The following is a 21861-nucleotide window of genomic DNA, read 5'->3' as shown; positions in this document are numbered from 1 at the left end:
TGTGTGTTCTTGTGTGGCTTCGTAAATTAGACTTTTGAGAGAAACTCTTGCCACAAACTGAGCAGGAAAAAGGTTTTTCACCACTGTGTGTTCTTGTGTGTTGTGTTAAATTTGCCTTTTCAGAGAATCGTTTGCCACAAACTGAGCAGGAAAAAGGTTTTTCTCCAGTGTGTGTTCTTGTGTGATCTGTTAAAATTGACTTTACATTAAAGCTTTTGCCACAAACTGAGCAGGAAAAGGGTTTTTCGCCACTGTGTGTTCTTGCGTGGATTGTTAAATCAGACTTTTGATAGAAGCTTTTGCCACAAATTGAGCAAGAAAAAGGTTTTTCTCCACTGTGCATTCTTGTGTGACTTACTAAATGAGACTTTTGAGAGAAGCTTTTGCCACAAACCGAGCAGGAAAAAGGTTTTTCTCCACTATGTGTTGTTGTGTGTTTTCTTAAATTAGACTTTCCAGAGAAGCTTTTGCCACAAACTGAGCAGGAAAAAGGTTTTTCTCCAGTGTGTGTTCTTGTGTGTTCTGTTAAATATCCCTTTTGGCCCCCAGTGGTCTTCATCACCTTCTGTTGTCACGTGATGACTTGAACTGCTGCTTAGAGGCTCCGCCCCTCTCTTGTCCTCACTCTCATCCTTGATTACATCTTCAGTCTTTATAGGGACAACGTTCACTGGTGACTTGTTGATCTCCTCCTCCTCCTCTTCCTTTTTGATGTGAGTCAAGTCTGGCTCCTCTTTCACAGAACAGAGATCATTTTGTCTGACGTCTGCAGGACACAAAAAGACAAACACACATTTGGTTTGGTCAAGTCAAACCTCATGCAACGACTTTGTCTTATATTATTTCTACTGTGCTACCTTGACTTGTGCCTGCCGCATACGGAGCAATGTGTGCAACCCCAACTTGGACCGGACCATGGGGGCATTTCACAAAATTACATCCTACGATGTAAACCTCCCTTTCCGAGCAGCACAACTGTGATAAACGAGCATTTAAAAAGGAAGCACGTTGCGGCTGATGCCCGATTTCATTCTGGACAAAGTCACAGACGTTTCTGGAAGCGAGCTGAAGTTAGCACACACAGGCTCTTGTGTGCGTCTGATGGAACACCTGTTGTGGGACCCTAACATATTGATGCAGACCACTGGGGGCCATCGCAACATAATGTCATTGATAAAATAGGAATCCTTCAAGCGAAATATGTTTTCAAGTATTTCATTTTGCATTTATAGATAATTTCATCGTGGGTACTTTTTGCTTCCATTATAATCTGGATCCCTAAAAGAATTAAAGGGGCCCTGGAATCAGAGTGGCTATTTATTGCATGATTTACGTTTGGGTTTTTTTTACCCAAAATGACATTTATCCTGCGAGTAAGTTCCGACATTACCCTTTTTATTTTTATAAAATTTCTGTTTTGAAATAAATTTTAAAACAAAATTACGTTTGAAGAGTAAAAGTTCTTACACATAAGCATTAAGCAACAACATTTTCACTCTGACTTTCATGTTGACATATTTGAATAATGACTGTATATTTTAAAGTTAGCCAATATGTATTCAAATTCGACTAAGATACACCAAAATATTATGAGTTCACTGAATTATTTTGGAACTGCAATGATGCTTAACAGCCATAGGGTGTCAGTAATGAGTAACAAAGTAACACAAGACATCCCACTGATACATCATCATTGTGATTTGGATAAATTACCAGGAACTATGAGATGCAAACCACAGGAACTTTATTACCAGGAACTAAATATTCCTGTACTTGTAGGTAGAAAAGGGGGTTGTGACGTTCTCCCTTTTTAAGCCCATAGTAAGCCAAAGATGCAGATGCATTCCTTGCAGCATGCGCTTGATCACTGATGAGAACCGTGCAACCCTGGATGGATGCATTAAATGTATTTTAAATGTTTGGATGAGGTGAAACTATGCACATGTGCACAAAACAGTGCAGGGCCACCGGAGGTTCATTGATTGAGCCAGTAAAAATTTCATAAATAAGACCAATACGTACTTGATTTAAAAAAAAACGTAATCATTTGTGTTTTATTCACGAACATTGATCAACCTCCATTGATCTTTTTGCCGCAGTGTGCACAGTTTTTAGAGTCCGGTTGAATCATTCCATAAGGAATTGCTTGAACAAGATATGTCAGAGAAGTTCTTGTAAAAAACGAGACAAGTCTGCACAAATGAATCACCCAGCCAAGATTGTCTTTGTCACTTGCGAGGAGCAGTCCGCCAAAGAGAAAAGCGTTCCCGCTCCCGTGCGGCGTTTTATTGAAGCACAGCAAAGTAATTTGTATATGCCAACTCATAAAGAATGGAAAAACATGAACACTTTGACTTTATCACACCCGTCCACACGCTTCCTGTTGTTCGAACGGTTTCAGCTTCCAAGACATGTTTGGGTCACACTTCTGTTCAATGCGAGCTAAACGGTTTCCTGTCAAACACGGTTCAAGACGTGCATCTGTTTTTGTGGCTTCCTGCTAAACTGCCAGCATAGACACAACTCTGTTACCACTGAACTCACGTTTTCCTGTTTAAGAGGTCCATGTTTTTGTGACCTTCTATTAACCCGTAAGCATAGTTTTGAAACATGATGAGATGACAAACTTAATTTCTTTCACAATAATATAAAAACATTCGCAGATATAGCAAAAACAAATTGGACAAGCTGTGGAGCAGAGCACAACATCAGTCAGACCCCGGGTCCACAACCCCTCTGGCAGAGACGCAAACAGATTTCGCTTCAGAGTGACCCATTCACTGTCTACCAAAGTGTCGAAATTCGGAAAATGTTCCATAACAGAAGAATTCGTCATGGGTGCTGAAACACCACACCCTGCAAGTGACATGGAGTATTCGACATCTGAAATTAACTCTGCCAACCGTCTTCACCAATGGGCCTAAATCTTTAGTATGATGATGCGCACTGATAGTTAATGTGATTTGTGGCTCAGCGAACAGAGACAATTCATACCGTTTACTCTGCTCTGGGGCAAGGCACACATGCGAGGCAGCACCGGTAGACATCACAAATACATAATCCTAATGCAAGATGCACTTCTGACCCTCGAAATTGGGTGAATGCATCCTGACAAACCAAATCATCATAACTCAGTGTTCAATGCAAAGGACCAATTGGTGGTTTGAAAGGGTGGAGGCGGCTACACCGCGCAGACCAGAGCAGGAACAGGACGGACCAGCTGCGGGAGGATGGAGACCCTGGTCTCAGAGGTGCCCAGTCTACTGGAACGGAGGACAACATATGCTTTCCCCGGCGGACGTGCATAGTCAAATTCAGTCCCTTCTTGAAATTCAGTCCCACTCGAATTCCAGTGTTTCACAGGTGCGGGTTCTGTCCTTGGCAGTGACTCGGCCAATCTCAAGAGTCCCACAAACGTGACAGTGTTGTTGCTCATTGGGATATGCAGAAGGAACTTGCAAAGCGTGGAATATCTTGTTCCACCATCAAAAACTGTTGTCCATCAATTGTCACCGGAATGCCAAGACCTGTCGGTCCCTGAATGCTGAGGCTCCGCGGGCACCCCTATCATGGAATGTGGTCCCAATCGGGTTGAGGCGTCAACTGTGCGTTTGGAAGCCATCGAAGCGTTGTCGGAGGAGGGGGTAGCGATGGCGCCCCCGTGCTAGTGGAGCTCTTTGTGACTGGCGTGGCGCTGGACCACAGGATGGCACATTTCAGGAAGTGGCTCGGTTTGGACCGCTCATCACCCAGTGACCCCACATCCAACAGCAAAAGCACGTCCCACTCACAACCCATGTCTATAACCACCCCTACTTCTGTTACGTGACCTTGTTGACTGGCCGGTGCGGACAACAAGCCTGCTGTGGCACTGCGTCACCAGAACCTGGCCCAGGAGCAGCGGAAACGGTAAGAGCAGACGCAATGGGAGCTGTGTGCGTCGGCTGCTGCATGAGCTGCTTCCGCCCCGTTTTATTTAATTTTTTTCCCCCCATATTCTTTTTTCCTTTCCCGGTGAATTAGCACTCTTGGCCCTCTGAACCCGCGAGTGTAACAATTCGTTTTCTACATCCAATCCAATATTTTCTTTCATCGATGCAAAAACGGGGGTTCTACTCATACTGATGAGCAGTTTCTCATTGACGGACTGTTCCGCATGATGTCAGTAACTGGGAGGCGCACGCCCTCGAGGACGGCCACCCGGCACAGCTGAGTGGTGGTGACACTATTGGACGGGTCACTGGCGGAAGCTTCAATCCATTCGCGTCTCGCCCCGTCTCCCATAAGAGCTCACCAACTTAATCCCTCATCATATCTTACAAATGCCGATGCCAATTGGTTTTGTCTTCTGTTTATGATTCATATTCAATCCCCATGAACACGTCAACTATAATTTAGCTATTCTTTTTTAACTAACTAATATAACCCCGTTTTCCTCAACCCATGAGTCAGTATTCTTGGAAGTGGATTATCCGCAGACTAAAAATTTCTAATTTAATTTATATCAATTTACTGTATATCAAAAGTCCCCTCATAACATGATAATTCATCATATTCCTGTCATTTCCATCTCAAAATGTCGTTCCATTAATTGAATTACCGTAGTACATCCGTCGCCAAACTGAAGTATGGAACATTAGATGGGGTTTTTTTTTGTTTTGCATGACCTTTAACCTTGCATGTTCTGTTTCAATAAAATTGTATCTCTTATCAGTTTCCCTGTTTCACGAGTTCCTGCCGGGGGCACAAAGGAGGAGTTCAGAGAGGAATTTCACCCTCAGGGGCAATCCCAAACTTTTGTTTCCAGGACATTGTAACACTCTGGGCTGGTTTATTGTTCTTCTTATTGCAATTTTACTGCGTTCAGTCTTCTTCGAGACTGAATACGTTCTCGTGTTTGCCAAATAGTTAATTCTAGTTTCTCACTTTCGCTTTTCACAGTCAATATATGAACTTTTTAACTCCACAATCACTTCATTGAGGTCTAATTATCAATTGTTTACCATAGTCAGACTTTTGCCGTCAAAGAGACCTGTTCCTTAACCATATGTTAACGTTTTCATCACTCAGGGCTTTTCCGTGTTGACAAATCACATTCCACGGAACATGCATTCATCCTTTTATGATCTTAGATTTCTCAATTTAAATTACCCCTTTTTGCAATTAAGATTAATTTCACCCCAATGATTATGTAGCCAATTATCTTTCTCATTCTCATTTTGCTTTAGTTATTATCCAAATTTTTAAACATATTTTATGCTGCATCTTTCAATGCACACTAGGACGCACACGCGTTAGTTGAACTGATAAAACTGAATATTAATGCAATAACATTTGGGTTTTAGAAGGGGCAATTCTTTCTACAAAGGAGGGACTGGCACTGGTTGATAACTATCACCCCTTTTCTCCTGCGTGGGGGCTGCCTGACTTCTTGGTCCCACAGTAGATGGTAGCCAGGTTTTTGATTTTGTGTGGCCTTTACCAGAACACGAGTAATCACAGGGTATGTATCTGAACAGCGGAGTCGAACCGGCCCAGACTTAATGCATTACTATTGCTACGTACCAGCGAAACCGTCGGGCCCTCCACACAACGGTACGCATCGATCCTTACTGTGTTCCATGCCACAAAGTGTCCAATATGATTCGTGGAAGCGCGCTTCTCTTCATTATTTCTATTTTTAGCTCATAATTTTCCTGCTAAAATTTACACCCTGGCCAGGGTCTGTGCTCAAACTGAGCTTATTCACGACTATGTTGTCGATAGCTATAGTTTTACACTTCTTATTTCTCATCTCTTTAACCACTAGACCTTTCTTTTCTTTATCTTCTGCACATTTCTCCCGCACTAGTCCCCATTTACTTAGTTCCTATCATCATTTTTTAAATTTATTTTTTTTATACTTTTTCTCATGTTCTTTCGTAGTGCGGTACTTTGACATCTTTTTATGTCTTAATCAATCATTATAGAGGCCTCTTGTTTAAACAATAATTGAAACTAACACAGGGACATTTTCCATGACCAATCAGCCAGCAGACCCACACGCACAAGATCTCTTTAACGACCCCAAAAGCCCCGACTGCTTGGACACAGGCGCACAACACCCATTGTGAGTAAAAGCATCTCACCGAAGGTTCAGCCGGTCGGCTGTTGAACGCCTGCGCCCCAGCACCCTGAGGCCCTCAATGGAGCAAGAATGGTGTTTGTGACGCCAGAAATGTGGTATATTTTGTTGTTGATGCCGGCTCAGCTTCCCTCCGGACAGGTCGTGGAGCATGGCAGAATTGGTGATGGAAAAAAATTCTCTGACACAGCCATTTTGGTTAGAAAGAGATTTTATTCTCGTCCCATGCTGATGTCAAAAGAAGTCTCCCCAAAAAGAAAAAAGGGAAAGGTGTCCCCTCTCTCCGGCCTTCCCTTCTTATAGGGAATGGCCACACCGGACATGAATATTGAAGGTTTGTATTACGATTGCTGGCATTATTTTAAACACTTACAGGACCGAAGGTCAATTATTTAATTTAGCAGGTTCATATTTACTGAATATGTTCAACATTGATTGTTAAAGATGTGCTCTCAACGTCCTTACTTTGTTACATATATGTTTATGATGTAATACTTTGTCACATGCATGCTTATGATGTGCCGCCTCTTTCATCCCTTTTATCCTTTGTCGCCTCAGAATAAAATCTTCACTTCTTCCACACTGTCAGACGAGACAGGTTGTGTGCAGTTATTCCTCTGTCAATACAGAAATTCTGGTTTGCTGATCCTGAAAATAGTTGGACGCGATGCGACTGCTGCGTAGTACCACTCTGCCAACATTGATTAAACAAAAAGCATTTCTCAAATGAAAGTAGAAGTGCAGTGCATCGATAAGATTGACTGGGATTGTAGTCATGGTGTTTACTGATGCATTCATATGCTAAATTTATATGACTTAGTTTAAATGTAAGACCTCAAAATTGCACACAGAGTATTATCATGACCCACACTCTCATTCAGAACAAACAGATTCAGTCTGCTCAGGTCAAACTGATGACAAACCAGATAGCACTACATGGACAAATACGACTAAACACATTCTCCACATAGGCCATAGAAGATACAAACATATCAAGTTGGGCAGGGGAGGACGTCACAGGGACGCGATCAGGAACACCCAAAAACACATAATTTGATCTGTGAAAATGTTACACCCTGAAACAGGGTGAAATAATCACAACAGTGTTGTGTGTTGTTTCCTCAGTAGACTTTACTAGAATGAGGAAAGTCTCCAACGGCCGCCTGCTAGGTGCATACAGACATAAATAATCGATCTCAGATTGTTCTTATTACAAACTATAGGAGAACCCAGATCGACAGCGTCACTAATGTGAAAAGCATGGAAATATTCAAAAGACAAAATTAATATTTAAATTCCTATCGTATTACAAATAATACATTATTTTATTTATACTTTAATATTTCAACTTGTTACAAAAACATACACCACACAATCTGTACACTGACGAGATTACAGGGGAATGTGAGCAGGAGAGACGGAGAGACTGCCGCCTGCCTGAGAAGGTCAGCCTTGGACGTGGAACGTGAACGGGGGAAGGAGCAAGGACGACCGATTCAACCTACATGACCCTTGACATAGGAAACCTCCTATAAAATGTCAGGCTGGGCTGAGATCAGCGCGCCATTTTTCGATTGTACTCGTCAGTTTCTCGTCAGATGAACAAAAGGCCGCCCAGATACTATTTCCTGAACTCCAGAAATCGAAGAAACTAAAATATCGCAACCCTAATCAGCTGTTGTTGAGTCTTTATTTGGCCCTTTTCTTCTTGAGTACAAAAAACGAACACGCATTGGAGTAAGTTTGGCTTTTAAGATTCATTGACTAAATGTTTCTCATTTTCTCGGTGGCTCAACTCCAACAGTGGATATAAAAATACACTTCATCTGTCAGCATAGTTTTGAAACATGATGACATGACAAACTTAATTTCTTTCACACCATTTAAAAACCGGAATATGTAAAATGTTAAATAATCAGTTCAAATTTTATACTAGGGAAAAAACACGGAGTTTACCCCCCACTATTGTTTTTTCTTTGGCATTTATTTTCTGCACGGATTTCATTTGGCATAAACAAATGTTCAGCAAACCGGCAAGTAAAAGGCAATAATTAAAAATAAAACGGCAATAACCTTGAACGCATTTCCCCAAACAACTTGATGTTGTGACGCATATTTTTAACGATAGAAAGTCGTTCTTTACAAAGCAAATGAGAGTAAGACGTGTACAAACCTGCTTTGAGTGGCACAACACGAGGCTGGTTGCAAACTTCGTCCAGCAGTTGAAGATGTTGCTCGTTCTCTTCTTTTATTCCACAAAGTTCCTCTTTGTACTTTGGTGTCGTTCTTTCACACATTTTCAAACTCCAATCTCAACAAATCCGCACTTGGTCTTTGCTTGGCGATAATTCGTGAGCTTCTCTTTGTGCGACGAGACGAATGAAAGAGAAAATGGCAGTCTGTTCGGCACTAAAGAGGAAGAACAGGCCACCCCCCGCTGTGATATGATTGGCTGCTGGCTGTGTGGAGCACTGTCACCAACTCACCGACAGATGTCGCCATTTGCGATGCAAATCATTGTTATCTTCTTCTAAACATAGAGAAATACCTAAGATGCACATGAACAAACATTTTAGTTCCCAAATATGAACTTGAGAGATGTATTGAATTTTACTTTTGTTGCTGGTTTTATTTATACATCGGACACCATGTTGTTGGTTGGATAGTATTCCAAATGTATTTCTCTATTATTAACAGTTGACATGATGAAGTGAAACTTTATGTCAACATATTGACCTTTTTACAGGGTTTTTCGCCAGCGACGTGGTTGCGAATTTTAAATTAAAATACATCACTGTTTTATTCTCTAAATGTTATAGTCTTAAAAAATTATTTCAGTGTTCACAACTTAACTAACTTAAATATTCCATTATTCGTTTCAGTATTCATTAAACTACGGTGATTCATTATTTATTTCAAGATTCATTGAACTGTTTTAGTAATAATTTAGTATTCATTGTTTACTCGTGACTGTATTTACTTTTTCAATATTTGTGTCACAATTTTGTTCAATCTTAATATTATGGAAAATTATTTAGCAAGTAAGGTTTTTGCTATTTATTGTGGCCACCTGCTTTTGAAGAAAGTGCTTTTCGGTTCTTGTACGAGAGGATTCTTTGTGAAGCCAAAACAACACGACCTTGACTGATAAGTAGGCTCAACGCAGAAAAAGTATCTTTTTGTTTTAAGATTACACAGTTCCTGTCAAATAAATCTTCATCTTCCTGTGTGCATCAGTATCTTCCCACGCACTTCTCCCACTGAGATCACTCTGCAGACTGACTCAAAAGAACATTTATTTTCCAGACTATCTCATTGATCTTCCCTTACTGCTGAAAATTCCACAACAATCTGGGGTCAGACGTGGGATAGCTGAATATCCGCCGGTGAAATTCAGGGATGCTGGCAGGTAACCTCCGGGGTTCAATTAAGACAGCAACAGCAACGAACAGCGTGATGCGAATCATCTCGTCCGTGGTGACAAATAAATGCTGACTCCAGTCGCCATCAAGTTGCCAACTCGTGACATACTAAAGCCATTGAGAGAAACTGAGACTATTTGCGTTTCTCTATCTGGTTCTTTTTACAGTTCAACTTCTAGTTCTGTTTTTCACCTTTTCACACTGCGTAATGAAGGCCAGTTGAGCAAGTGGAACAAGTGATTTTATTGATGATTGTGGAAGATACCGATTTCATAAGCACCGTTTCTTCTCACACCTTTTCCATTAGGTACGATTTAAAAGACAACTGAAAAGCATAACGTTAAAAAATGTTGTTCCAGGCAAAGGCAATTAATTTCATTTCAATGTTTGATGTAAACACAAAAAAAATCATCATCACTCAGACACAATGCACTGATCACATTGGCCTTGTGTCAATAAAAGAGCTTTGAAAATTCAATATATCATATTTTCTAAATCACATTTACATCTTACCACAAAGAGTCAGTTCCTTCAGGTTTTTTTTTTTTGTCTTTTTAAGCTTCAAGGATCGCTGCTATTCTCGTAGGGCTGGGCAATAAACCGAAAATTTACCGTGATCGAAATTTAATAAAATCATTTTGCCCATGTCGGTTAATTCGGTGTTTTAAAAAAAAAGAAGTCCTTTTAGTCTGCAGCTATGTTCATGCCCCTGTAAGACGGCTTGAGCGGCTGTAGTCATGTGACTCCACCCAGCTGAACAAGAAAGAAAACTGACGACGCGGTCGTAGCTGTCGATTCAAATCTAGAAGCAGCTGACACGGCTCAAGACGACGTAATGTTCGTTGAAATTGTTCCTGACTGGCTTGTCCCGAAAAGAAATTCGACATCTGTCGTTTGGAAATGTTTTGGGTTCCATAAAGACGATGTTTGAGCAAAAGAACATGAACTACAAAGTGCGTCGTAAGCACCCGAAACAGCGCGTCCAACCTTTTCTTTTTCACCACCCACAACACAACCATGTTGTTGACTTGGAGCTTGTGCTAAAAGTTCAAAGTGAGGAGCAAGGTTGGACAAGTGACAACAGCCCATAACGGAGGCGACACCATACGAGAGAATGTCTCAGAGGTGGACGCGATAGCCTAGCACATAGCTAAAGATAGAGCTCCTCGAGCTACAGTGGAGCGCACAGGATTTAAACGCCTCATGAACGTAGCCAACAAGAGGCACGGAAATATTTGTCGCAAACAGCACTTCCTTATATGGACAACATCGGGACGGGAGCGTAGACATGTCGAGCATTTTGCATCCACATCCGACTTGTGGTCGAGTCGCAACATGGATCCCTGTTTGAGCCTGACTGTGCATGACGTAGACGACAAGTAGCGACCGCGCACCACTCGAGACGGCACATTTTCCTGATGAAGCACACTTATTTATTTGGCACTGGCATTCCATTGACATTTTTTTCATTTTAGTTCGCATTTTGTTTACAGGCGACTAGCTCCTTTGCACATGGCATTATTTATATTGTTTACAAGATACCTTTACACAAATTTAGGCCTATGCAAATGGCATTACAGCATCTCAGCACAATATATTTGCAGAAAAAGATTTTGTGAGAGGTACCCTTTTTCTCCTGTTCTTTGTGACATTGTTCAAGTCATGCAAAGCAAGCTATTTTGAATGTTTATTCAAATGATTTTTGTACTTTTATTTTTCATTGAAACTAATGTGTACCAGTTGGTCAATAAAAAAAGCAGTTAATATGCACTTCCTGCATTTATTTTGATTTTGGTCCTCAGGGGGAATTTATCGTGCATCGATCATTACAGAGGTAAAATTGCTCAATTTATCGCAATATTGATTTTAGGTCATATCGCCCAGCCCTATATTCTCGCCATCACAATCGTGTCTCTCAGCATGCCGTTTAGTGGCGAATTTCTTAGCACAAACGCTGCAACTGAATGGCTTGTCTCCACCATGTGTTGTTGTGTGTTTAATTAAATTAGACTTTTCAGAGAAGCATTTACCACAAACTGAGCAGGAAAAAGGTTTTTCTCCACTGTGTGTTCTTGTGTGGCTTGTTAACGTTGACTTTGCAGAGAAGCATTTTCCACAAACTGAGCAGGAAAACGGTTTTTCTCCACTGTGAGTTCTTCTATGTTTTGTTAAAGTTGACTTATGAGAGAAGCTTCTGCCACAAACTGAGCAGTAAAAAGATTTTTCCCCACTGTGTGTTCTTGTGTGGCTTGTTAAATGAGGCTTTTGGGAGAAGCTTTTACCACAAACTAAGCAAGAAAGAGGTTCTGCAGTGTGTGTTTTTGTATGTTCTGTTAATCGTGACTTTAGAGAAAAGCTTTTCCCACAAACTGAGCAAGAAAAAGGTTTTTCTCCACTATGTGTTGTTGTGTGTTTTCTTAAATTAGACTTTCCAGAGAAGCTTTTGCCACAAACTGAGCAGGAAAAAGGTTTTTCTCCAGTGTGTGTTCTTGTGTGTTCTGTTAAATTTCCCTTTTGGGAGTAGCATTTTCCACAAACTGAGCATGAAAAAGGTTTATCTCCACTGTGTGTTCTTGTGTGCGGTTTTAAAGACAACTTTGAAGTTAATGAGTCAGTGTGACGTGCCCTTTCACCTTGAGCTTGCCCATTATCATCATCATTAGTATCATCATCATTGTCATGAGCGTCTGATAATGTGTCCTCATTATGTGCTTGTGATGGCCCCCAGTGGTCTTCATCACCTTCTGTTGTCACGTGATGACTTGAACTGCTGCTTGGAGGCTCCGCCCCTCTCTTGTCCTCACTCTCATCCTTGATTACATCTTCAGTCTTTATAGGGACAACGTTCACTGGTGACTTGTAGATCTCCTCCTCCTCCTCCTCCTCCTTTTTGATGTGAGTCAAGTCTGGCTCCTCTTTCACAAAAGGGAGATAGTTTTCACTGACCTCTGTCGGACACAAAAAGACAAACATACATTTGGTTTGGTCAAGTCAAACCTCGTGCGTCGACTTTGTCTTATATTGTTTCTACCGTGCTACCTTGACTTGTGCCTGCTGCATTAATGTTGTGATGCATGCAATGCGTGTGAGACCATGGGGGCATTTCACAAAATTACGTCCTACGATGTAAACCTCCCTTAAGCAGCACAGCAGTGATAAACGAGCATTTAAAAAGGAAGCACGTTGCGGCTGATGCCCGATTTCATTCCTGAATTAGTCACAGACGTTTCTGGAAGCGAGCTGAAGTTAGCACACACAGGCTATTGTGTGCGTCTGATGGAACACCTGTTGTGGGACTCTAACATATTGATGGGGGCCATCGCAACTTTATGTCATTAATAGAATAGAAATCTTTCAAGTGAAATATGTTTACAAGTTTTTCATTTTGCATTGAGAGATAGTTTCATCGTGGGTACTTTTTGCTTCCATTCTAATCTGTATGCCTAAAAGAATTAAAGGGGCCCTGGCATCATAGTCGCTATTTATTGCATGATTTATGTTTGTTTTTTTGTTTTGTTATTTTTTCCCAAAATGACATTTAGCCTGCCAGTACGTTCCAACATTCCCCTTTTTATTTATTTTTTAAATAAAATTTCTGTTTCTAAATAAATTTTAAAACAAAATTACGTGTGAAGAATCAAAATCCCTACACATAAATTAAGCAACAACACTTTCATGTTGACATATTTGAATAATGACTGTATATTTTAAAGTTATCCAATATGTATTAAAATTAGACTAAGATACACCATAATATTATTAGAGTTCACTGAATTATTTTGGAACTGCAATGATGCTTAACTGCCAAAGGGTGTCAGTAATGAGTAACAAAGGAACACAAGACCTCCCACTGATGCATCATCATTGTCATTGGGATAAATTACCAGGAACTACGAGTTGTGGGGGAGATGCAAACCACCTGGGCCACAGGAACTTTATTACCAGGAACTAAATGTTCCTGGACTTGTTGGTGGAAAAGGGGGTTGTGGCGTTCTACCTTTTTAAGCCCATAGTAAGCCAAAGATGCAGATGCATTCCTTGCAGCATGCGCTTGTTCACTGATTAGATCCGTGCAACCTTGGATGGATGCATTCAATGTATTTTAAATGTTTGGATGGGGTGAAACTATGCACACGTGCACAAAACAGTGCAAAGCCACCGCAGGTTCATTGACTCTCACCCGACCAAGCCAGTACAAAGTTCATAAATAAATAAGACCAATACGTACTTGATTTAAAAAAAAAACTTAATATTTTGTGTTTTATCCACTAAAATTGATCAACCGCCATTGATTTTTTCGCCGCAGTGTGCACATTTTGTAAGTTAGGCAGAATTCCTTCCGTAAGGAATTGCTTAAACAAGATATAAAAACCAGAAAATTGAAAATGTAAAATAATCAGTTCAAATTTTATACTGGGAAAACATGGAGTTCACCCCCCACTATTGGTTATTCTTTGGCATTTATTTTCTGCACTGATTTTATTTGGCATAAACAAATGTTTAGCAAACCGACAAGCAATATTTAAAAATAAAACGGCAATAACCTTGAACGCATCTCCCCAAACAACTTAATGTTGTGATGCATATTTTTAACGATAGAAAGTCGTTCTTTCCAAAGCAAATGAGAGTAAGACGTGTACAAACCTGCTTTGTGTAGTACAACACGAGGCAGGTTGCAAACTTCGTCCAGCAGTTGAAGATGTTGCTCATTCTCTTCTTTTATTCCACAAAGTTCCTCTTTGTACTTGGGTGTCGTTTTTTCACACATTTTCAAATGATAACTCCAAAAAATCTGCACTTGATCTCTGCTTGGCGATGAGTCGTTAGCGGCTAGCTAGCTAACAAGCTAAGCTAACTACACCGAAAAGCATCAACGCGCGAAGATGAGGTTATCGGACACAAAGACTTAATGAATTATGTCGTAGTCCTTTAGAGTAGCACTGGAAATCCTGTGAGAAAATTACAGCCAGTTCCACACTAAATCAGAAGAATTTAGCGGTGTTTGTTTTTATTTCGGTGTGGACGGGTCGGTGCATGTGGTCGAGGTCCTTCGGAAGCTGCGCGCTTTCTAATGACGTCATGCTTTAAGCACGTATTTTTCAAATATATTTCTTTGCCTCTGCGTTTGTTTTTTAACCCTGGCTGTTCTATTTTAATATATATTTTATATAATATTTTAATTCGGTTGATAAAAAAAAAAACTAAATTAACACCCCATTGGCGAGTCAGCTTCTACGTCACTTCCGCCTATGCCCCGAGAAGCCGCTGCTGGAACAGCAGTGGGACGTTCAAGTTTCTCCTCCCGAACTTGCAACAATGCTGTGGTTCACTCAGGCTGCGAGATTGTATGAATATAATGTCTGCAAATACTAGCAGTGCTTCTCAATTATTTCACGCCCGCCCCTACCAAGAAGAAAAAGATTCGCGCCCCCACCACCATTTTTTTCTGTCTTTGTATATTGATATTCGATTGTCAATAAAATATCCCTTAACTAAGCTAAATTCATAAGAAATATGATTTTGAGAACTACTATTGTGAGGATCTCGAAACTCAGTACTCTGTTGTGCAAATATTGATGAGATGATAAATATTTACTCATACGTTTTTTGGTAAAAAAAAAAAACTTTATTGACATTAGCAAACCAAACACAGTTATTAATACATACATAATATAGAAATGACAAAAAGAAGAGCGAGGGGGATTTTAAACACCAATTCTTTGTAAATAACATAAAGCAACAGCTTTAGTATGTTTACGATACGTTTTCTTTTTTATTTTATGGTGACTATACGTTTTTTTTATGGTTACTGTAAAGTTTTGTCTTCTATCTTAAGAAGTCACGCAGGAAACGTGATGCTGCAAGCTTGTGCCTCTTTATTTATTGACTTCTCGTCTATGTGCGTAGACACTTGTTCGTCTGGTAACCAAACACACGTCAGGCAATACTGCCAATTAGTGACTAATGACATAACTGCTATCATTACATCTCCCTTTCAAACGTTAAACAATGCCTATGACTTTTTTAATTAATTTTTTAAAATATTATTATTATAATAATAATAATTTTGTTTTGTTATCAATTATTTTCACTTCTTATCAATATCTATCCATTTTTTGATGACAACAAGCAGCTCTACAACAATTTTAGGAACAATAACACAACATTAAACATTTTCAATCAGCCTGTCCGGTTGTCGTCTAACTCTTGTTGATCTTCGAAGAGGTTCAGTAATCCCAGAAATTGCTGGTGGTTGAGGTCTGTGCTCCTTCGATGTATACGCCTGCTTTGCAGCCTCAACCTTATCAGAAGATTTCTTGCAGTCCTCGGTAGTGATGGGTAGATGAGGCATCCTGTATCGTTTTGACACAGTGACACACTGTATTGACACTGTGTTGACACTGTGTTGCTGAATACTGACACCTGGTGGACTTGCAGGAAAATTTTGACAGGGTCATCAGACGCTGATCTGTCAAACTAATTTTATCCAATTCCATTGATTAGGCATTTCCATTCACATTATTTTTACATATACATACTTTCATAAAAAAAATCGTTGATATTCGAGACGCAGTTGATAAATTAAGTGAACATCTGTCTGAATGCCTAAGTAAAAGTGTTGTGAATGACAATGGACTCATTGTAATTAAAGATTTTTATTAAAAAAAATAGTTTCTCCAGCGTTTTGTTATTCAGTCTATTTATATCTTTTTTTTTTTTTAGGCAATTTCCCCCGCCTTTGAGAAGATCCTCCCACAAGGCACTGAAGAGGCCGGTGTGCACAACGCCTGTGTGGCTAATAGAAATAGATGAGGGAACGTTGCCTCCATGGACTTCCAGTATAAGAGCGGGTCTTCCGTACGTGCAACGTGTCCTGCTGACGTATAGCGCTGCACCTCTGAGTGCGCATCAACAGTGACGTCTTCCATTTTGCGGATATTTAATGCAAAGTAACGCGCCAATAACTCGATGCTTGTTTTGAGCGTCCATCCTGTTGACAGATGCGCTTCCTTATGAACACAGTTTGGCGCGCGACCGCTGTGTCGACACGATTCTGGTAGTGGTCACGTGACTTTCTCAAAGCAGTACGCGCACCGACACGGGGTTTGCCCTGGAAGCTCGGCGCACGCATCGACGCCTCAGTGTCGCTGGACCCATCACTAGTCCTCGGGAACCTTCAGAAGACTCCTCCAGTTCCCCCTCACTCTTTGTCCATCCTTTGTTTCCACAATGTAAGATCTCGGACACGAGACAGTTTTACGCACCGAGAAAACATGTTTCTAAATGAGTTGCGACCTAATACCATTTATATAACTCCTTGAATAACACGATTCGGTTTTAGAGGGACCGCAGAACCCTTAATTTACACTACCGTGCTATCCGCAGGGGAAACACAGTTTCCAGAGAAACCCAGTTTCTCAATGAGTTATGGCCTAATTCCATTGATATAACTCCTTAGACTAGCACGATCCAGTCTATCACACCGTACTGGTCAACGGCGCGCGCCTAGTCCATCAGCGTGAAGTTGGCCCTCCATTTCTTGCAAAAATAGGGTGAAATAGTTTGTTTCGTTTGTGCTGCATCTGTGCTCGTTTGTGCTGTTAAAATTTCCGTTTGTGCTGCTTCGGTTCCAGAGATATTACACTTTTTTATTTCGAGTGGTGACATCACCCAGCCCCCCACTTTCATCCAAATGGGTTGGGAATGGTGCCATTCGTTTGTGCTTGTTTGTGCTGTTAAAAGTTTCGTTTGTGTTGCTCCGGTTCGATAGATATTACACGTTTTAATTCACGCGGTGACGTCACAAACACTAACGCTCCAGCGTCAGTCTATTTTGTTTTGGATGCTGTCGAACAAGGAGCTACGTATCGCGCTACCGCGTTCAGCTAATCACTTGAATCACTCATATTTGTTATTAATTCCAGGTTATAAACTAGTTCCTGGAATGAACCGATGTTTTGTATGTTTTTGCGCATTTTACATTCTTCATGATCCTGGAAAGCAACTGTTGCCGGACGAACTTCAGGTAAACATGTCACACTCACTGTTGTAGCTTTTTTTTGCTAGCATGCAATAATCTTAAAATCTTCCTGTTTTCACTGCTGTCCATTACTTTAAATTCTATCTTATTTCTTTTAATATGTTGTTCTGCTGCTCACGTGTTTATTTCATCAGTAGTCATTAAAGCTATGTGATTATTTCTTAAATTATAGCAGACGTGAGGCCGAAACTTATCCCTTGATCTATTTTGAAATAAAAACAACATAAACACACCCCTCGATGTAGCATTCCCTCATTTGAGAACAACTGAATTAATATAAAAACAGTCCATGTGTAATTGATGAGAGCCTGCAGAGATAGCTTGGGTTGAAACAATAGCTTTATATGTAAAAACAAACAAAACACCAAACTATTTACATTGCAACAATTAAGCAATCACTGCTTTGTGAAGAACAAAGCATGTGGGAAGATCTTTGTCCTTTCTGATGCTGCTTTCACTCCACTTTCCAGGTCATTGTACATCTCCCAGGCAAAAGCAGCCCTCCCACAGTATGCCACATAATGTCCAAGAGAATCCTGGGTCAAGCCTCTTTGAAATCCTATGACTGCTCTCAAAGTAAACATATTCTCTTGCAGCACCAGACTAGAGGGAATTTCAAGCAGGGCAACTTCTGTCCCACTCGTACCAAGGTCGGTGTCAATCCACAAACATTCTCCCAGACTGTAGCTGTGGGAAACATTTGCCGAACACAGAGCCTTTCCTGTACTGTTGTCTTGCTTTTTAAATGTAGATGGACACTGAGATGCATTTTGGATTGGTCGGAGGCAAGTAGAGTCAGGAAGGCTCAGTCCTTCTTCAGCAGCAGTCTGAAGATGAGTCATGCCACAAGTCTGCAGGACAGCAATATTGGTACACACAAGCGGAACTTCCCTTATTACTTGAGTGCTTAGGCTGCAGTACGGTGAGGAACATTGTTTTTTCAAGTATACACTTGGAAGATTCCTCATGGCTCTCTCAATCACTGTCGAGATGTGGCATTGTGCATCTATTTGGAGAGCACCAGAGGTTAGGTGGACAGGCTTGAATATTTCTTTCAGGAGTTCTGCCCTCTTGGAATACACGTGTTGTGTCACAACTCGTGTTGCGATGGTTTTTACCAAGTGGAGGAATGGATTGTCACAGGTCTTGCTGCTTACAGCCTTTTCAAATGAAAAGCTGTCACAATAAGAGCAAGAAAGACTGAAACACGGCATCAAATGCACAAATGTTGAGCACAGCGACTTTCAATTTGGAAAGTTTAACAGGCTGTTGTTGGTTTCCATTTTTCAACAATTGCACCTTGACATTTTTACGTTCCATGGATGAATCCACATGCAGCCACTCAGGACAAGGAGAGAGATATGAACTCATCTTCCTTTTTTGGGTGGAACTTCTAAGCCTCTCCAGTTCTCAACTTCGGTAATTTGAAGATTGTTTGCAGCAGCATCAGATTCATCACCAAGGTCAGCATCCTTTTTTAAATTTTTTTCCCCACTCTGGGAAGTAGAGACATCGTCAGGTCTTAAGACAGTCGTAGCATCACCTACATCAGCCTTTTCTCTTTTTTGTTTTGCAGCAGAAATCCGCACGTTTCCGTCAATGAAGGCAAGATGACGAGCAACAAACCGGTCGACACGAATGGGAAGGCTTTCATGCTTGAAAAGCCCATTTTTTATGTTTTTAAACTCTGCTTCAACAGCTGCTGAACTTGCAGTGATGGTGGTGCTTCGGAAGAGAGGGACCATTCATTACTCCTGTCCAGAGTGGTAAGTAACTTCCCAGTCTGATGATGTGGGGAATAATCTCAGGGAGGAAGTGGATGTTATCTCTGTCTCCCTCAGCCATGGCAAGTGACCTGCTCTCCTCGCATAATTCAGTCACCCACTGTCGAGCATTAGTGTGGATCTGTTGATGCGCCTCGACGGGTTCCTGTGCCTGAACCTCTGTGTCTGGCATGCTGATACAGTCTTCTTGTGCAATTTGAGCTTTTAGGTATTTCTTCCACTTTTCTGATGGGAGAGGGGTTGCAGAACTGTCATTACCTTCGGACTCACTCAGTGCCACAATAGTGATGGCACGTAGAAGTTCTGTTGAATGTTCCACACATTGTGACTTGAGTAGTTGTGCTAATGATCTCACATAAAACTCTTTAACACGATGTCTTTTATTTTTCAGGCAGTCCCACTGGCAGATCATTTTGATGCTGTGTGCAACATCTACCCTGACAAAACATGGTGGCAGGTTTGCATGCTGATTCCCAAGTAAGACTTTAAAGCACTCATTAATGTAGCTCTTCAAATCGGGATGTGGGGTAAAAGCTTTGACCAGAGAGAGAGAAATCACTTACAGCTTCTTTTGGGACCGGTGCACCTGCATGGAACCATTCTTTTAGCCACCCTGTGATAGCGCCAACATCATGCTTCTCTGATAACATCTGCACCACTGGGACACTACAGCTGTTATTTCCCGTCAGAACACCCTGATAAAGGAAGATGTGGCCGGACGAGCCATTCGGTCTCACCAGTTTCTTAACTACTGAGCCAGTAGCATCAAAGCATACAGTTGGATGAGGTTTTTTTTGACAATGTCTTGTACACATGCATTTGTGTTTGACTCCAGTAATGACAGAAGAATTTGTCAAGTCCAATGTCTTTGATGCTCCCACTGTGAGGTGTACTGTACTTTAACAGCTGCAACGACAAAATTGGATTTTTATCACCTAATGCCAAATCATTTCTCTCTTGTTTTGCCTTGCGCAGGGTGGCCAAATTTGGGAGGTGGCTTGGCTCAGGATCTCCGAAGTCCATTCGTGTTGTTGCCTGTGATGCCCACCATACATGTGGTTCCATCCTGCCCTCAACAAGTTCCTTGGCTATCTTCACATGCAACTGCCCAGACAGGAATCGCTTTGAGCTGCCAGTGTAATGAGAGTCATCAATGTTCTTGATGTAACAGTTGAGCATCATTGGACCATCGAGTTCAGGCTCTCTGTCGCAATTTATGTCAAGATGGCCATGACATTCCCTGCAGTGTCCTCTAATTTCAATATAATTATTTGTGACTAATAGATAGACCTTGGCTCTTTTAAAAACAAGTGTGCAAGGAATTTTTACTGCTTTCCAGATTTCCTCATTTATAATGTGGCTCCAGGTGCCAGGCTTCAAAATTGTATAGCTTCTCTTTTGGGTTTGGCAATACTTGTCGTTGTATGAAGCCTTTTCTGGAATAAATTCCTTCCCTTTATCAAAAGGCATATGAAGCTGAAATGATCGTTTAGGAAAAAGGGGATCTAATTCAGAGCCAGTGTCACTTGTTTCAGTATCTGTTTCAAGTTGACTGAAGCCCAAAGCTGACCAGACGTTGTGTCTGTTTGATTTAACAAAGGTGTACAGAGCCTTTGCAGTCACCTTTTTTCCCAGCTCTTCACTCAGATCCGTCCACACAGATTGATTTGGTGTGGCTATGTTGCCATTTTGTATTATGGCCTCTTTTGATGAGCAGAGAACTGCACAAATTGAGTCCTTGTCGACTGCTGGTCGTTTAGGCATCTAGTATAAGGACGCAAATATCATCTGGATTCATTGCTTGAATTTCTTTTTCCCTGGGAGTCATATTATACTCTACTATACAGTACTTCTGATGCTCGGCTTTAAATAAAATATAAATGGAACTGGTCTAGACCAAAACAATGCATATATATATCTATCTATATATATATAATATATATATATAATATAATATAATATATATAATATAATATATATATATATAATATATATGTATATAATATATATATATAAAACATATATTATATATATAATATATATAAATAATATATACACATATATACATCTATATATAATATATATACATATATATAATATATATACATTTATATATCTATATATAATATAGATAGATATATAAATTATATATATATATATTATGTTTTTGAATATATATATATACAGTGGAACCTCGGTTCTCGAACGACTCTGAGGTCGAACAAATCGGAGTTCGAACAAAAAAAAAAGAGAAATTCTTGCTTCGCAGTTCGAACAAACCTCGGAGTTCGAACGTATGACGCGTGAGTGCGTACGCGAGGGTGGGATGCTGAGCGGCGTACGGGTGTAGATCGCTCTCTTGCTCTCTTTATGACCAACTGTTGTCGTGTGCGGACGTGCTGCGTTTTGCTCTCGCGTTTTATATAGGTGTACGAAGTGTTTTAGCCCCTAATCATGCCTCCAAAGAAAGTCAGTGCAAGCAGCAAAGGA

General features: G+C 40.7%; 2 protein-coding genes and 1 pseudogene across 2 annotated transcripts in view; 2 read left to right on the top strand and 1 right to left on the bottom strand.

Moving 5' to 3' along the window:
* The window catches only part of LOC148342459 (uncharacterized), a 299864-nt gene that overhangs the window by 34106 nt on the left and 243897 nt on the right, over positions 1–21861 (bottom strand). The window lies entirely within an intron of this gene.
* LOC148342466 (uncharacterized) overlaps positions 1–21861 on the top strand; it is a 90896-nt gene that overhangs the window by 6486 nt on the left and 62549 nt on the right. The gene's annotated exons all lie outside the window — the stretch shown is intronic.
* The window catches only part of LOC148342470 (uncharacterized), a 34587-nt pseudogene continuing 30700 nt past the window's right edge, over positions 17975–21861 (top strand).

The sequence above is a fragment of the Idiotropiscis lumnitzeri genome, chromosome 2, assembly GCF_059441095.1.
Source record: "Idiotropiscis lumnitzeri isolate Australia: NSW breed Sydney's pygmy pipehorse chromosome 2, RoL_Ilum_1.0, whole genome shotgun sequence".
NCBI lineage: Eukaryota > Metazoa > Chordata > Actinopteri > Syngnathiformes > Syngnathidae > Idiotropiscis > Idiotropiscis lumnitzeri.
The sequence above is the reverse complement of the archived record's forward strand: the minus strand, read 5'-3'. Positions and strand labels throughout refer to the sequence as shown.